The 18,140-nt window shown below is 46.0% G+C and overlaps 1 protein-coding gene across 1 annotated transcript in view; it reads right to left on the bottom strand.

Moving 5' to 3' along the window:
- LOC146808725 (cell adhesion molecule CEACAM6-like) overlaps positions 1-5,637 on the bottom strand; it is a 465,149-nt gene extending 459,512 nt beyond the window's left edge. The window contains exon 1 of the mRNA XM_085615536.1: positions 5,457-5,637. The gene's annotated coding sequence lies outside the window, so the exon portion shown is untranslated. The remainder of the gene's footprint in view (positions 1-5,456) is intronic.
- Positions 5,638-18,140: the final 12,503 nt, after the last annotated feature.

Here is an 18,140-nt window from a genome sequence, read left to right on the forward strand (position 1 = left end):
TGGCGGTTCATACTCTGCTATGAGGTAAGATTAGCATCAAACTTATCTGTAGACTATTATACTAAATGCTAAGGTATCCAAAACAGAAATTTTTTTTGTCTCTATTAGTTTCAACTTATAGCCACATGTCTACGCTGAAGGCATTTATGACGCAAGACCAATACGGGCCATATAGAATAACCCCTACCCATTAGAAGAATTTCTGTCTCTGCATATACTTAAATAAACAGAGTAAGAAACATCACTTATTTATTCTTGGGCCATACTCATAAGCTACGATAGAACTTGTCTGTAATTAGTCTCCCTCATTCCCTCTTCCAGCTATGTGCTGAGTGTGCGAACTGCGGAGCTATACTCTCTCATATGGCCACTACAGAGGCTCTTGTGTAGGATTTCCATCTTACAATCTGTGTCAAAACAGGTATTCTAATTTTAATTTTGTTTTTTTGTTCTGAGCACAAGGAGATGGGTTCTCAATTTGCTCCATTCCATAGGCACATCACAAATTCTCTCCTAGGACACCTCTATAACTAATTGCACTCCTTTGGGACTTTGGAGAATGGCTATATAGAGCTTACTATCTTCCACTATTCATAGCTGTCTTTCACTTCTAACAGCTTCATTCTTTCTGATTATCTGAGACATGCATGTACCAGCTCAGTAAAAAGTAATTGCCTAAATAATTTGTTATAAAGAATACATTAAGTACCCTCATGTCCCCTATATATCTGATACAAAATGGTTTTGCTCTTTCAGGATAATAGTAGCCCCTCTACAGTTTTTTAAACAAAATTTGCTTTGATGATGGTCCTGAGGAAGGTGATCTTATTTACTTCTTCACCGAAACGTACGTAGACCAGAACAAATATCGATCAACTATTTTCACAACTGGAAAATAAAACTCCTTTGGAACAACCTAAAACCGAAGACAATAAGAAAAAGACAGTTGAAGGAAAACGTTAGTAGAATAATATGTATATAGATAACAACTTAAAGGAGAGCCTTCCAGTTGGAAAATATATGTTTTATAATCTTGTTTGTGGTGTATATTTTGTAGAATATGGTATGGATGTTGGTATGTGTGATTAGGTATTGTTTATGTACATAATCTCTGTTCTTCTTTGAGGGGCACTGTCAATTTTCCAATCACTGCGTCCGCATAGGGCAAGGATCCAAGTAATTGTTTATATTCAGTGATTTTGTATGTATATGTTTTTTTGAGAACTTATGTAAATCATAAAATAAGAAAGAAAAAATTGAAAAAATTATATGAAATTATTTTTGATATAAAAGAATTTATGTATTGCCTTTGACTAAATAATAAACATAAAAAGAAAAAAACATTTATGTTGTGAAGTCAGTACATTTATAGGGGACACTGTGGGTTTGTGTTATATCAATTTAGAGATTTTTCTACCTAATAAAATGAGATAGGTTGGTTAAGAGGCCCATATTTCAATATTCTTGATTCTTTTCCCCCCTCTTGAACCTTAATGTAACCGGGGAATACCTTTCAACATAATGCAGTCTGATGATGAAGCATGCCAGGATTGAGTGGGTGAGGAGATTTGTATCCATTAATAAGGGGTTCCTTGGAAGATAGGTGTGCAGACCTTCTTCTGGGATTATTCTTTCAGCAACATCCCAGGGCAGCTCTCAAGCTGAGCAACCAATTAGAGTGAAACTTCTTTGTGAACAGGAAAACAACTAAGGAACCACATTAAACCACATAATGATTGGTGGTTATTGGTTAAGGAAACATATGAGATAGAAAAAATCCTAGCTAAGGCAAGGGGTACTCGCTCTCTGAAGAAACTAGATGCAGTATGGGGTTCTTACTTTGGGAATACTTGATTGTTTTCTCTTTGTATTGACAATTGCTATGTTTTTGATGACTTTCTGGACATTTAGTCTATCTTTGTTTGCTCTAACTTATTTAATTTTGTTTTGCTGTTGCTTTTCTATTATGTTTATGAATATTCTGTTAGTTTGTACCCGACTTGTTGTAAATAAAAAATGTTATAAAAAAAAACCATAAACCACATAAAATCAATAAACCCTTTCTGGAAAGGAAATAAAAGTCAGTGTATAAAGTCAAATATTCCATTCGCAAACAACAAAAAGGAATATATCACCAGAACCTGCAAAACCCTTGCAGGCAAAAGTCTGAGCGGCAGAAATCTACCTCTGAGCTGATGTACCCCACCCCATGTACTCAGGATAAGTACAATAACTCAAGTTAAAATCAATCATTCAGAACCCCTATAGATGTATATGTGGTGCACCCCAATACAGACAGACAGATACCCCAATACATGCAGGTAATCTATATTATCTGAAGATCTTGGACACATCCAATAACCAAGCCAACTCAAGACCAATAAATCAACAAAATCAATTGAATATCGAATGCATTACAGATATGGATAATACGTCATCACAATGGTAATCAGTCCACCGACGGCACCAACAATCATAAACACGCTTCCAGACAATTCAAAGACAAGAGATATGTCCACCTCGCACATTCAATCCCTCTCACACGTTCATTCAACCCCTCTTCATACTTACACTCCCAGAAAATGTCCTTTCTCCCTCTAACTGGTCATAAAGCACGGGAAACCTATATGAGACTATGTAGGGTCACCCAGAATGTATTGGGGCGCTGTACTCTGTCGCCATGCTCCTCCAAAATTGTGAGAAGAGAACTCCAGCGTTTTACCTCACCCCATTTTAGCACAAAAGGTTTAACTCCAGCACCCTTGATCCAGGCGTAGAGACAACACTATTCTCACCCTGGGGGGGGCAGTAAATAACATCAATAAATCAGTAGTGATCAGGACACCTGATTACCGAGTTCTAGTTCACTTCATGGGGCATTTTAAAGGTTTACATAAATACACTGCCCCAGCTGCATCATGTCTCTAACAGGGAGCATCTAGAAACAGGCTTCATTCATGGCTTGTCTACACCCTGCTCCGCAGAGTCTGCAAACTAAAGAGTGCACGATGAGTGAGTCATGTGATGCGTGACCCGATGGGAGGGGGCATGAAACAGGGTCCATTTTAAACGTGAATGCAAAATGTAGCCTAAGTAATTAATACACATTATAAACATATTTCTGCAGCAGGCTTTATTATCGTTTCTAGAGCAAAACGAGCAGTACAGGTTACTGTCATTTTCTGAAATATAATAATAAGTACATTTTATTTACACTAAAATGTGCCCCCGGGTAAACCTTTACCAGCAGCAATAGTAAGATAGATAGAGAGGTAAAGAGGTGGTCAGGCAGACACAATAAGAAGAAGAAAAGAGAGAAAGACTCGTTTTTCATTCAATGGCCGGTAAATGTCAGGTAGCACATAAACATGGCAGGCGCACAAGGAACAAAACATCAATTTTATAGCCCACGGGTATCGATTTACTGAGGGGGCTGCAATGTGGGGGCTGGACAATTGCTGAGTGTGACCCTGCCTTAGAAGGGCTCTGCATTAACCCCTTCAAACTTGGATCGGATGCCTATCCTGCCGACAGGAGGGGCTCTGGGCCCACCCCCTACCAAGGACTCTTTGAAAGACTTTGCAAAGGCTCCTTTTGAGCTGTCAGGAGGTGGAGACTCTGCCCTCCTTTTGTTGATTCCTTCTCAGAGTGCCCTCGTGGGTCCTCATACTCTCTTGTCATAGAATCCAAGGAAGGTCACCGACTTTTAAACTCTGCAGGATGAGGCTTCTGTATTGTATCCTAGCGCAAGCTTGAAGAACAATTTGATGGCTTGCATTCTGCAGCACAAGAAGATGGAGGAAAATGTCTCTGAGGTGTCCCTTCCTGCACAAACCAACCCTGCCGCGAATGTAGTCACCCGTGTACCATGGTGCAAGGGTGCCTGCCTTAGCACTAGGCTGCCTCACTGCCCCAGCCCAGGGAGAGAGCAGCAGCGCATCTTATCTCGAGAGAGAGGGGGCAGGGGGCACGCCTGCCTCTCCCTGACACACAGCGCAGCGCGGTATCTTGCAGCCCTGCACGGAGTCACTTTCTAATAAATCTGGCTCCCAGTGATGACTTTTCTACTAGTACAGGTGGCACCTCCCATCCTCCTGGTTTGCGCTGCCACCATTCATGTCAGAGACCATACAATTGATATGCAAAGTCCTACAATCTGTGTGACACCTTCCCATTTCTCATATGTGAGGTCCTGTTTTAATCTATAAGAAACTTTATTTATGGTTGTTGCATGAAACATAAACACAACATTTCTCTGCAAAATGTCTGTAATGGGCTTTTACACATCACTTACATCAATAAATAAATTAAAGAGAAATAGTACTGATAACCATCTGTTTAAGAATTATTGAAGCTCACTGGGGCAAGCCTCTGCAGAAGAGAGCTGGCTCTATCGGGGGCCCTGAAAGACTGGGGCTCTGGGCCACCGCCCACTTTGCCCATGCCTTAAAACGTTTCTGTACCTAGAATAAAACATGATATTTATACTCAGCAGCCGAATGTTGGATTCCGCCGACCACCGCATGCAAACAACACTCCTTGGCTACTCTTGAGAGCAGCTCGTCCCTTCAGCCGTCTGAGAGCGGCTCTGTAGTCTAGCCTCTCTTTTTGGCTGCCTGAAAGCACCAGATCCCTTGTTCCTCCACATGTCTGAGAGTGGCTCTGTTCTTAAACCTGTTCTTTCAGCTGCCTGAGGGTGTCTCTGTTCCTTATCCTTTCTTTTCAGCTGTCTGAGAGTGGCTCTGTTTTTTAACCTGTTCTTCCAGTTGTCTGAGACTGTCTCTATTTTTTAACCTGTCTTTCAGCTGTCTGAGAGTGGCTCTGTTCTTGCAGCTGTTTGAGAGTGGCTCTGTTCTTTAATCTGTTTTTTCAGCTGTCTGAGGGTGGCTCTGTTCTTTAACCTGTCCTTCCAGCTGTCTGAGACTGACCCTATTACTAATCCTGTCCTTTCAGCTGTCTGAGAGTGACGCTATTACCTATCCTGTCCTTTGAGCTGTCTGAGAGTGACTCTGTTACCTATCCTGTCCTTTCAGCTGTCTGAGAGTGGCTCTGTTCTTTATCCTGTCCTTTGAGCTGTCTGAGAGTAACTCTGTTACCTATCCTGTTAGTTCAGCTGTCTGGGAGTGACTCTGTTGTGTAAAAGTCCAATACATTGTCTGAGAGTGGCTCTGTTCTTTATCCTGTTCTTTCAGCTGCATGAGAGTGGCGCTGTTCTTTATCCTGTCCTTTCAGTTGTCTGAGAGTGGCTGTTTTTTCCTGTCCTTTCAGCTGACTGAGAGTGGCTCTGTTCCTTATCCTTTCCTTTCTGCTCTCTGAGAGTCGCTCTGTTCTTTAAACTGTCCTTTCTGGTGTATGAGAGGGCCTCTGTTTCTCGTTCCTGTCCTTTCAGCTGTCTGCGAGTGGCTCTGTTTTTTAACCTGTTCTTTCAGCTGTCTGAGGGAGGCTCTGTCACTCACCAGGTCACTTTTCCCTCCTCCAGGCTGAGAGTGCTTCTGTCGCGGATGGAGATGTCTTTTTCTGCTCGGAATCCACCGACTCTGCTTTGAATCCTCTCCAGGCTGATTGATTCCACTTCCCTGCCACAGAATAATCCTTATTCAGGTGAACAGAGCTTAGATCTGGACACTCCCTCCCTGGCACCAGCCTGCGAGCTCTGAATAAAACTCTGTCCATCTATGAGACTTAACTTCCTGGTACTCTGGCCAATGCCACAGCAGGCACTAACGGGGAGGGGAGGGGAATGGAGGTTGTTGACAAAGAAATTACACATTTAACTCAAGCCCACAATAACCAATTATTGAACCAGGGTAAACAAACAAACGCAGGCTCAAAGTCTTACCACGTTTGAATAGCGTTTGCATGTTTGAGGAATGCACCACATTCCAGCACAATGTTGTTTTGTTGCTGCGGATCATGTCATCTTCAAAAACAAGCACAGTCAATAACAATAGGTTTGGCCTCAGCCAGCCTGCATTTTTTTCATATGCAATAGACATTTAAAGTGTGCAAGTAATACAAACAGTTTAAAAAAACGTATTTGCAAAAATAAAAAAAAATAAACACACATTGGCAAAGCAATATATCTGGGCTAATTTTGATTAATAGGTTTTGCTATAAAAATGATCATGATATGATATGACGTGATTAGATTTGTGGAGCGCAGGTCTAGTTCCTGGAGTGTCCCAGCTCTAGGCCATTTAGTTCCTTGCTGCAGCACACCGTGGGATTACTAAAGTTGGAATAGCCAGGTCTCCAGCTGTTTCTTGAACACAGATAAAACAGCCACATTGCTCTCACAAGAGGGCGCTTATTTCAAGCCACTGGACCGAGGTAGGAGACAGCCCGCCCTGCAGGTTTCATGCGGTGAAGTATATGAATGCTCGCCACTAGGCTGTTGGCTGACCGCAGGTTTCTGGTGGGGGCATAATGTTTAACTCAATCCCTGAGATAGCCTGCGCCTGTGAAGTGCAGTGCTTTATGGACCAGGACTGGTGTTTTAAAGAGAATTCTGTTCTTTATTGGAAACCAGTGAAAGGGCCGCAGGTGTACAGACACATGAGTTCATGCATGCAGGTTAAGCAGGATGCAGGCTGCCGCATTTTGGACCACCTGAAGCTTATTAAGCCGAAAGTCTGGAAGTCCCAGATATAAGGCATCCAATCTGGACTTTATGGGGCAGATTTATGTTCCCTGGCGCATCCCTGCAAATCCGCATGGATGCGCCAGGGAGGATGCGTCACGCAAGTTTACCCTTGCGCCACAATAGATGCGGCGCATTTCCAATGCAGCGCATCGTGGCGCAAGGATAAACAGATGCATCTGATGGCGGAAGGGCGGCGCATTGCTGGAGTTGCGTCGCAAACGCGACGCAGCTCCAGCAAGGCTCGGGGGTGCCCTATCGGTACAATGCTGCGTCAATCCTTACGCCTGCTTCAAGCAGGCGCAGGGATTTGACGCAGCATGGCCGGAAAAGTGACTTGTAGATTTCACTCAGCCACTTTTCGGAGGCGTTCCTGCACCGGAACGCCCCCCCCCCCCGTGAAGGTAGGCCCACAGGTGGTGCAAGTTTTACAACGTGACGCATCTCCCTAGATGCGTCACGTTGTAAATCTGCCGCAGCATGGCGCTGGCTTTGCACCGCCGCTGCGTCACAAAAGTGACGCAATGGCGGCGCAAAAGTGACGCACAGGACTTATAAATCTGCCCCTAAGAGCGCCTGGATAATCATCTTTTTGTAGAGAAGGATAAGAACTGCAAGAATTTTTTTATTAGAGAAAGCAGAATCCCAAAACATGTACCAGGTCACTGATTTAATTTGTGGCTGAACAGAGGGAGCGCTTTCAAATTTGATGCCCAAGTTCTTAACTATTTCTTCCAGAGGACCAGGAGGTGGGGCAATTTCAGCCATGGGGACTGCCATGAATGTGGTGCATTAGAGTCAAAGAACAATTTTTTGGTCTTGTCTGCATCGCATTTAAGTTGGTGAGTGGTCATCCAATGGAACACAGATGAAGGGCATTTTTTGATGGTCTCTCCTTCAAACTCCTCTTCTTTGTTCAAGTAAACAACAACTGAGTGTCATCGGCATATGAGATCACCTTAGCCCGTAAGACCTCTGCTAGCTGGACTAAAGGAGCAAGGTACACGTTAAATATTGTGGGGCTAAAGGAAGAGCCCGGGGCACTCCCACTGTCAGCTCATGTGTGATATTGAGGAAAAAGGAGGTACCGATACTTCCTGACTTCTATCCCTCAAAAGGGATTGGTGACGGGCTAGCATCCCGAAGTGCATGACCATATTGAAGGACCGCAGAAAGATCTAGCATATTCAGAAATAGCTTCCAGGTGGTCCTGTGTCCATGTGCTGTGGGTGTTCAGTGGCCTTGGTCTGTCTGTGTTGGCGGGGGTGGCCTGTAGGTGTCCAGATGCAGGAGGCGTGGGTACAAGGGGTGCAGATGTTGATACTGCTGGTCCTGCATGATGACTCACACCGGAGGGGCCAGGTTGGTCGTCGTCATCCGAAGAGGACAGAGACAGAGTCAAACCAGAGAGCTCAGTGTCTGCCAGAGTCTGTGACTGGGAATCCTCTTCATTTGGTGCTGGGTGCCCAGCACCACCTGTGTTTGGAAGAGACACACAATGTGAGTTATGTTTCTACAGGCATCAATGGTTCAAAAACATTACATTTTCTACTTTTCGAACAGACTCCTGCCTGTACACTGCTTTTTTCCAGCTTGTCACAGACAGAGTTTGAGATTGTTGTTGCCCATTTACCAGCAGGGCCTTGTGCTCCCCACAACAGAGCCCAGTGTCAGACATCTTGTCAGTCCCTTCCCACTCCCTGTGAGGCGAGCATGGTTCAGTGTATGCTTGCTGGGCCATGTGGGTGGGTGTTGATTGTCTGTGACTGCGATTACCATTTTGCTCTTGGCTACACCCCCTCCTCAGCATGCCCATGCTTCCTCCCTCTTGATTCTGCTTTCCTGTGATGGGGTGTGACAGCAATGGCAAGATGGCTGACTGTGAAGTCCTGGTGTTTGTTGGTGCCCAGTTCCCAGCATGGCCTTGTGCTCCCCACAACAGAGCCCAGTATCAGACATCTTGTCAGTCCCTTCCCACTCCCTGTGAGGCGAGCATGGTTCAGTGTATGCTTGCTGGGCCATGTGGGTGGGTGTAGATTGTCTGTGACTGCGACTCCCATCATGCTCTTGGCTACACCCCCCTTCCCAGCATGCCCATACTTCCTCCATCTTGACTCTGCTTTCCTTTGATGGGGTGTGACAGCAATGGCAAAATGGCTGACTGTGAAGTCCTGGTGTTTGTTGTTGCCCATTTCCCAGCAAAGCCTTGTGCTCCCCACAACAGAGCCCAGTGTCAGACATCTTGTCAGTCCCTTCCCACTCCCTGTGAGGCGAGCATGGTTCAGTGAATGCTTGCTGGGCCGTGTTGCTGGGTGTTGATTGTGACTGCGACTCCTATCCTGCTCTTGGCTACACCCTCCTTCCCAGCATGCCCATACTTTCTCCCTCTTGACTCTGCTTTCCTGTGAGGGGGTGTGACAGCAATGGCAAGATGGCTGAATGTGAAATCCTGGTGTTTGTTTGGCTACAAGTCCAAAGAGAGCCCCTGTGCTTCACACAGCAGCACCCAGTACGGGGTATCTTTTGCTGATATTGCACTGAGGTGTGGGTCAATGCATTCTACCCGGTGAGTTGTATGGAGTTTGTGTTGAGGGGAGGGGTGTCTCCACATGCTGGTAAGTATGGTCAGAGCTGTCAGTCCTCCTTCCCATCCGGCCAGACTTCCCATCATGAAGCGTGCTTTAATTGGAGGGTGTGTAAGTTGTCTCTCAGGATGTCAGTCAGTGGTGTTCTGCTTCTGATTTGCGCACATGCCCTAACAGGGCCTTGTGCTCCCCACAGCAGGACCCAGTGTCAGCCATCTGGTCAGTCATTTTCCACTTCCTGTGATGTGGGCATGGTTCAGAGAGGTCTTGATGGGCCAATCAGGAGGGGGAGCATTATCTGTGGTTACAGACCCCATCATGGTTTTGGATACACTCACTTCACCTGCATCCCCACTATTCCTTCCTGTCAGTCAGCTGCACTGTGAGGTAGTGTGTTTGTTGTGGCAAACTGTCTGGCAGTGTCGATTTAGCTTTGTGCCCCTGCCTTGCTCTATTTGTTTGTAGGTTGGTGCATGTCATGACACAGTTCCAAGTCACTATGAGATGGCAGGTATTGTGTTTGTCTGACTGGCATACACATCTTGGGATGATTATCTATTGGTTACTGTGGCTTTGCTTGCGGTGCATGGTTTCACTGCCCCCTTGCCACACAATATTGGGTATGTTGTTTGTGTACTCACCAGGCTCTCGTATGTCTGTTAGCCCATGGACGCTCTCTGGTGGTAGGATGTCCCGCACCTTCTCCTCTCAGGTCCTGAAGTAGACTGGTTTGGCAGGAGGGCCACCGCCGGTGCACTGACTCGGGGCGTGATCTTTTTCGATGAGTTTCTTGACCCTCCTGCGCACGTCATACCACCTGTTCTGGATATCGTCCTTTGTGCGCCTTGCTGGTGCTTGAGCGTTCACTTTGTCCACAATCCTCGCCCACATCTTGGTTTTCTGTGACATGGGGGTCCTTTGGACCAATGTACCAAACAAATGTGGCTCTACTCTGATGATCTTGTCTACTAGCACTTCTAACTCACTATCTGTGGAACTTTGGATTCTTCATTGGGGGCATGGTGATGGGTGGTGGTGGTGAGGGATGTGTGTGTGAGGGTGCAAGTGAGGGTGGGTTGGTGTTGGTTCTGCTGGCTGTATGTGTGTGTGCTTTTGGATGAGGTGCTGATGCTGTGTGAGTTGTGTGATGGGTGAGTTGTGAGTGTGTCTGTGGTTGCTGTGTAATGGTGTTTGCTTCTGGCTGTGTCTCCTGTTTGCGAGGGATCATGGTAGTGATTGTAGTCCTTTATATAGTTGGAGCTGTGGGTGTGTCTTTGTCCCAGGTTTTTTTTATTTGATATTTATTGGCTTTGTCATTGCTTGAATGGTCCTTTTTCTGTCTTTTTTCCTTTGGGTTTTGTAGGCATGAAGGAGACGTTCATCTGACGGAAACGGACACTGCTGTTGTCTCGTGCGGGCTTCTCCGCCTCGTTCACGCTGCCTGTCTTCTGTGTTTCATACGCGTCAGTCGTGGAGATCTCTATTACTTGTGGGCCCGGTTTTCTGTGCGTGTCGGTCGTGCAGCTTCTTCTCCATGCTAGTCGGTCTGGTCTTACACGCATTGCATCGTACTGCGTGGGTCGGACATCAGTCGGGTTCATTCTGGGTTCGTGCCGGTCAGTGAAAATCACTATTTTCCCTACGACTCGGTCGTACGGCTTGTATTCCGTACGTGTCGGTAGTAATTCACACGCGTTGCATCGTACTGCACGGGTCATATGGCGCCGGTCCGTGTTGGTCGGTCTCCGGTCCGGGTCCGTGTCGGTCAGTACGTTTTGCGGCCGGAATCGGCCCCTCTGTGTTTCATGTCCTTTTTTCTCTGACATCTATGTACCCCCACTTTACTGCGACTGTGCGGATATATATATTGTAATATCAATCATTAAGGGGCCGATTCCGATACCGGGTCAGACAGCTGTCCGTAGCCTTACCGTGCGAGTGACACGTACCCGTAGCCGATCCGTCTTGTAGAGTAAGTACGATGCGCATAACTGCCAAAAACACGACCGACACGTAGGCTGTGATTCAAGCTCCATTCTCTGTCCGAGCCGTAACTCCTAACGCTGAACCGAGTCGCCCGGAAGCAGTATCCATAGCAGTGTCCGAAATGACAAGTACGATGCGTACTTCCTACGCGCCGGATGAGTCACCACGTACGGGACGTCACAGCATCCGGAAAACAAGCATATCAGCTACGATTCGCGCCACAACTCAATACACGGCTACGAGACGGACCAGCTTGCAGCGTTTACGAGACGGAGCAATAAGCAGCGTGTACGACACAAACACATCATGAATCTCATCGCGCAGGTCATACCGGTACTCTACATCTATGACCGGATCAGGAACCGAAGCCGACGGCGCAGGCGGTAAGTCAGACACCTACCACATAAACAAACAACATGTACCCACAAAATGGCACACACACACAGGGGATCCACATCCTGGCCACTAACAACACCCCACCATAGGGGTTGCATGGCCAGCACCACTAACATCCCCACCCATAGGGGACCTGTTGCCCATCACTACTGCCACCCCCACCCATAGGGCTCACGTGGCCCATCACTACTGCCACCCCCAGCCATAGGGCTCATGTTGCCCACCACCCTTGCCACCCTCACTCACATGGGACCTGTTGTCCATCACCCCTGCCACCCCCAATCACAGGGGACCTGTTGCCCATCACCCCTGCCACCCCCAGCCATAGGATGGGTGATGCGAACACATCCAGCATACTCCAACATCAGGTATGTCCGCAAAATACATCCCCCCTAACATCATGTCAACAGTGTGTAGTCAGTGACAAATGCCCACAACAGTGATTATGGCCACAAACATACAATGTAAGTAACAGCACATGTGTGACCAACACATTAAGGTGACATACACAAGGTAAGCATCACCATAGCACTGTGGCAATGTAAAAATAACAACCCCTCACTGTGTAGAACAGAAGTTAAGTGTGGGCTTCCAAAATGCAGCAGATGTTGAGCATTGTGGTGATGGGTGGAATTTGCGAAATTAACTTGCGAAAATGCTAAAAATCTCCGCAAACACGCCAGAAATATCGCGAAGACGCGGAAGTTTTTTTCCCGCCTGTTCGCGGTATTTTTTGCATGATCGCGGGTCGCCAACTTACCCATGCGGTTGCTCACGGGCGTGGCCATCTTGTTTTCACTTGTCCCGCCCTCTCGTGATGCTTACTTCCTGTTCCGGGTCGCGCAATGCATGTTCGCGCCCGTTCGTGGTCGATATTTCCTGTTCGCGACCGCTTTTACTTGATTGCGTTGCTTTTTGCTTGCTCGGGGAGAAAATATCACGCAAACGTGCGCACGTGGTTGCAATGGGCGCGGCCATCTTGTTTTTCACTCTATTGCATGGTTGTGGGGCCTGTTTTTCAATCCTCTCCAAATCTTTTCAATCCTTGGTTTAAACCCACTTTTTTTTAATCTTTTTTATTTATTATTTATCTTACTATTTTCCAGCTTCTATATTTTTGGTTTTTGTCTCCTTTTTTTGTTTTTTAGCTACTTTTTCTCTTTCTATTGCCTGCTATTATTTATTTCCTTTACTTCTTTAATTTTATTACCTTTTCTTACCCCAGAACCATGTCTAAGGGTAGGGCTGGTGGACGACGCAGCCAGAGCCGCGACCGCCTTCCTTGCGGAAGGCGGCGCCCACAAGGGGTGCAGGCACGGGCCTTATTTGGGGAGGTGGAGTTGGAGTTGGCTGCACTAATTTTCTTTGTGCAGCGCCACCTCCCCTCAACCCTGACAGCAGGTGGCAGGCCTGGGTCCGGGTACGGCCTCCGGGAGCATCGGCAGCGGTGGGGGAAGGTGCGCCGGGCAGTCTCGCGCTTCTCTGGGGTCCGGCGCACCCAGGCGCAGCTCACGCACTGGTGGTCCGACATCCTGGACCGTGAGCAGAACCTGCTGGACCTGCTAGGAGTGGAGGTCCCGGGGCTTGGTGAGTACCTATTTAATTATTACAACTTTGTGTCTGTTCTTCTGCTCTGTGTTATATATTGCGAATATCTTTTTTTTCTTCCAACCAGCTAGAATGTTGCTGCTTACATTCCAGGTTAATTACGTTTAAAAGTCTTCTGTGATTATGACACAGGTGCTCTTCTGCGCTACTACTAATCTTACTTGTTTGCAACTTTGCATTTGCGCTTGCTTAGCTTGATTCTTTACGAGTTTATTTTAGAGAAATTAAGTTAAGTAATGCTACAGTGACTCTAGTCCACTCCTTACTTTGTCCTGTCACTAATAGATAGGGGCGGATTGATACTTAGGTTTAGGTACTTTGTATGAGCTTCTAATTTGTTAGTGGTATGCGTGATGCCCCCTCAGTTACGTGACGTGCTGCTAGTACGGCAGTCTTTATTAGAAGTTTAGAATCTTTTCTAGTTTGTTCAATGAGTGGTGGTAATTGGCTTAGCACTAGCAGAACATCAGCATCAATCAATCAACCCAAAATTTGGTGTATACAAAAAATGTAGTCATGTGTCCTCCATGATTTGACCATATGCATTGTTGAGGAATAAAGTGGAAATGCATACTTAATGTACAATTGGCATGCCTGGAATAGGTGGGCTAGGTTGGGTGGTACGTCGTACTTAGGCTTAGTTGTAACTAAGTATTCTGGAATCAGAATGGAAGACTGGATTACTGTTGATAAATAGTAACTTAAGTAGTCGATCTGCGAATCCCCCGATATTACCTGTTGACCAGATGAGATCGGTCAGTTTAGTTATTGCAATTGTTGTTTACATAAGTGTTTTTTGACCGTTGTTGAAAAATATTGTATTTGTTTGACACCATCCATCAATGTTTGTCTCTTTCTTATATCTTTCCTGTTCATCATTCAGCACCCAGGGGCAGACAGACAGGGAGTGGGGGTTCGGCGGGACAACAGTCCGAACAGCACCAGGAGGACACCAATGAGGGCTCCTCTGCTGGCCCCAGTAAGTCTTCTTGTTTTTAATAATATTTCTTATTCCATAACTTTCACTGCCCCATATTTTTCACGAACTATTGTTTGTTTCCAAATGCTATTTTTTTACCAACAATTATCCTTCGATCTGTACGGTTTCAAAAATCTTATCCCTGCCTCCGCTATGATGACTCTCAGTACTACTACTACTACTAATACTATCAGTCAGTCTGTACTGTAGTAGCTAGTCTTGCCCAGTTGGCCAGTGCCACTCTTTATGTGAAAGGTTGTAATATAAAACTCGTATTCACCAGTAGCTCGAGCCATTGAGTCCAATCCTTTGGGTCGTCGTCTTGTACTACTTCTACTCTTATCAATCTTGAGTCTTTGTTAATCTTGAGTCTTTGAAAATTCACAGCAACAAAAGCCCAACCAGATTTATTACTATTTTGATATGATAGCTTATAGGACATACTACTACTGTTGTAGGGATCTTGCACATACACAGACATTTGCACCAGAAAATAGGATGTTGGTGATGGTAGGTTGGACCTTCCTCACACACCTCAATCAGAAATTCAGCACCCACCACAATTCCACTGCTTGACTATAGTACTGTCTTGTCATAACTATTAGGTCTCCGAACCCTCCCCCCAAGATACCCAACAAGTAGACAACCCAGAACATAACACACCCAACCTCTCAGTCGTGGAAGCAATGCACATGCACACCCTTACTTTAATTTGCTCACTCGTGTAAGTTAGTCCACACCAAATACCACCAAGTCTATGTAAGTTCAAAATGTTTATTTTGAATTTAGAACGAAGCTCTGTACATTGTTTTATTATAAAATGCAGCACCAACCGGAAAATCAATAACATTAAAACAATATCCATTGTTACACTTATACAGTTGGGAATTAAATCATGATAACTGAACAGTGGTGGAAGGCAGCACCACCATCCCCTAGGAATTTAGTTTATATAAATGTATAAATGAAGATGTGAGTGAAGGGACCCCTCACCTTAGAAGAACCTAGTACTGGTAGTTGTTGCATCATTCAGAAGCTCTGGTTCGTAGAAGGGAATCTTCCGTCTGTAATGCGAAAAAGGAAATGGTGTGCGTTAGTATATTGCAACTTGCAAGCATTTCTCAGCCATAAGCAATATGGACTAACAGTACACCAGTACTTCCTAAAAAAGTGGCTTGTTAATGTTTTTGTTTACCGCTTGTACGCAGCACGTAGACTAGACAGTAACAGTGTGAGGCAGGTCATGTGGGCTCAAAGGTGTCTTATACAAGAAGCTGCAAGGTAACGTCACATGTGCAAAAATAAAAGACACAAAGGTAAAATGGTAGCATGGCTAGGGCTAATTAAGCAAAGGCTACAATGATCATAAATCTTACTATTAGTGTCTACTCTACTACTACCTGATTTGTACTAGTGATGTATGTTAGTATTAACTCATTTTTCAACCTTGCTACTGATCAATAGGGGGAGGTGTATATGACGCCTAATAAATGTGTAATGTTTTCTAGGCGCACTAACGACCACCATTGCTGGGGCCAGCGAAGGCGACGCGGAGGGCGAGGATGCGGCAGTTGCTGCAGATAGCAACGGAGTGGTAGGGGGAGTGGCAGCACCAGTGGTGGGCGGTGGTAAGTTAGATTCATAATCCTTAACTATTGTTGAACTTGACAGTACACCCACTGCAAGGGTGTACTGTATTTATATGTATACTGTACAGTTGCGACTTAGGGCCCCATTAGGATGGCGGGCATATTGCCCCCGCCGGGCCGGCGGTGTTCACTGCCGACACCGCAGGCGCAAACCTCCCGCCATCCCTGTAGAAAATATTCAGACCCCCCACATGTCGACCATGCGGAAAAGGGTTCAATATGGCGGTGATGTCTCTCTGAACACACCGCCAGCCATATAATCTGCATTTTGGAATGCCTTTGCGTGGCGGCATTGCCGTCCACCACGGAAAGGCATGCAGACATTGCAGAGTATGCTTGGGGGCCCCCATGGCGGGTACTACCTACCAATGCTATGGTACCCCACCCTGCCTTTCAAAGCAAAACGTGACGGGCTCCGTGCGGGGCCCGTCATGTTGTGCTTGGAAAAGCAGCACAACATGTATTTTTAGCATTGCTTTAGGCAACGCCAACCAGAATGTAAAAAAAACAGGATGCGCCCACCACTGTGCCGGGCGCATCATCCTAATTAATTGTCCCCACAGTACCCCCACCCTGTTTAGCGTGAGGATGGTGGGCGGACAAAGTCCGCCCGCCATCCGATGTCGTAAGTAAGTATGAGTTGTTGGGGACGTTTGAAGAGTGAACTAGAAGACTAGAATTCCCTTTAATTGGCATAGGAGCGGGAGTATTGAGTAACCAATGGCCTCATCTATCTGATTTCAACTCCGCTTTGAAAGTTTTATGGAGAAGAGCACCTGGTGCACTCACTGTTCAACTAAAAAGTGAAAGACGGGTGGAAGGAAGAAGGACAGGCGAGATTTAAAATGTTATGTACTATTCTGCTTTATAGACAGTGCTACTCTACCATGCCACTATGTGTATAAATAATTAACTTGTCTTACTGTTTTTCTAAGAGTATATTTTACAATTGTCTTGTTTTTTTCTTTTTGATACACAGCTACTCCGAAACTAAATCGTAAGGAGTTGGCCGCCAAGGCACGGCGCCGGAAGCTGGAGGCAATCCAGCGGGAATCCCGGCAGCTGGTGGTCTTAGCCGAGGAGGAGGCGGAGACTGCGGCAGCAATTCTTCAAACCTCCTCCAGTGCCCCGGGCCCCAGCCACTGCCCTCCAGCGGCACGGCGCCACCGTCTGGCGGCTGCCCGCCGCCACCGTAGTGCCATCTCCGGTGCCCCCCCACTGTGGCGGCAACTGCCGCACACTCAGACGCCGCGTCGCCCGTTTAGAGGGCCAGATGCGTGTCTTCCTTGAGTCCCGCCCCACACCTTAGTCCCTGTCATCTTGTTCTGCCCCTTTTTTAATTCTTGTTTGGGTGGGTGGGTGGGAACTTGTTTGGGCGTTACGGACTTTTTCTCCTATGGACATTGGTTGGGGTTAGGGAGGGGGGTGGGTCAGCTTTTGTGGGTTTAGTTTATTTTTGTTAGGGTAAATTAAATATATTTTTCTATGTTACATGCAATGTTGTTAATGTTTTGTAGGTGGGGTAACTGTTTTACATCACACTGTTTCCTTGCTGGTGCATGGCCGCCCATAGCCTGTGTTTGATTTAAATAATTGGCTGACTGTATAAGACACAAACAGATAGAGGCGACACACCTCACTTATTCACTTGTACTTCTAGTACTTTCAGTCTGTCCTCTAGTCTATGCATTCTTTATCTGGACTGGTGTGTGAAAATGAAATCATTGACAACATGTCCATTATTAATTCTGCCTCCCCCAAACTTCTCTCTTACCGGTGCTTGATGTTTATGTCCAACTGTGGTACAGCAATGGCTGCATGGTGAAGATGGTTTCCTTTTTCATACATGCCATGATTGGGGTGGTGGTGGTGGTAGTATAGTAGTAGTAGTAGAAACTGGCAGGGCGGCAGCATTTGCAAAAAAAGAAAAGGAGACAGTCAATCGCCTTTCAGAGACTGTTAGAGGAGTAGTAGAATGAAGTACAGTACAGAACTTACCGAGCAACAATAATATGCTCACATTTTTTACAACAAAACATAATGGTGGTTGGGATAGCTTACTAGACAGAGTTACAAACTATAGTTGTGTCGAGTCACTTGACTAGGCCTACAGCCTAACAGTTAGTGCTGTATATGAGGAATGACAACAAACAAATCCAATCAATGGCGGCAATTCATGCTGAGGTATATGTTCCTTTGTTAAATAAAATAACCTCTGAAATATCCTACTCATGGGTGGGCAACTGGGCAAGCAGAAGAAGATCATCGCTCTGCCTTGAAATTGAAGTAGTGTTGCT

This window comes from Triturus cristatus, chromosome 7 (assembly GCF_964204655.1).
Source record: "Triturus cristatus chromosome 7, aTriCri1.1, whole genome shotgun sequence".
Classification (NCBI taxonomy): domain Eukaryota; kingdom Metazoa; phylum Chordata; class Amphibia; order Caudata; family Salamandridae; genus Triturus; species Triturus cristatus.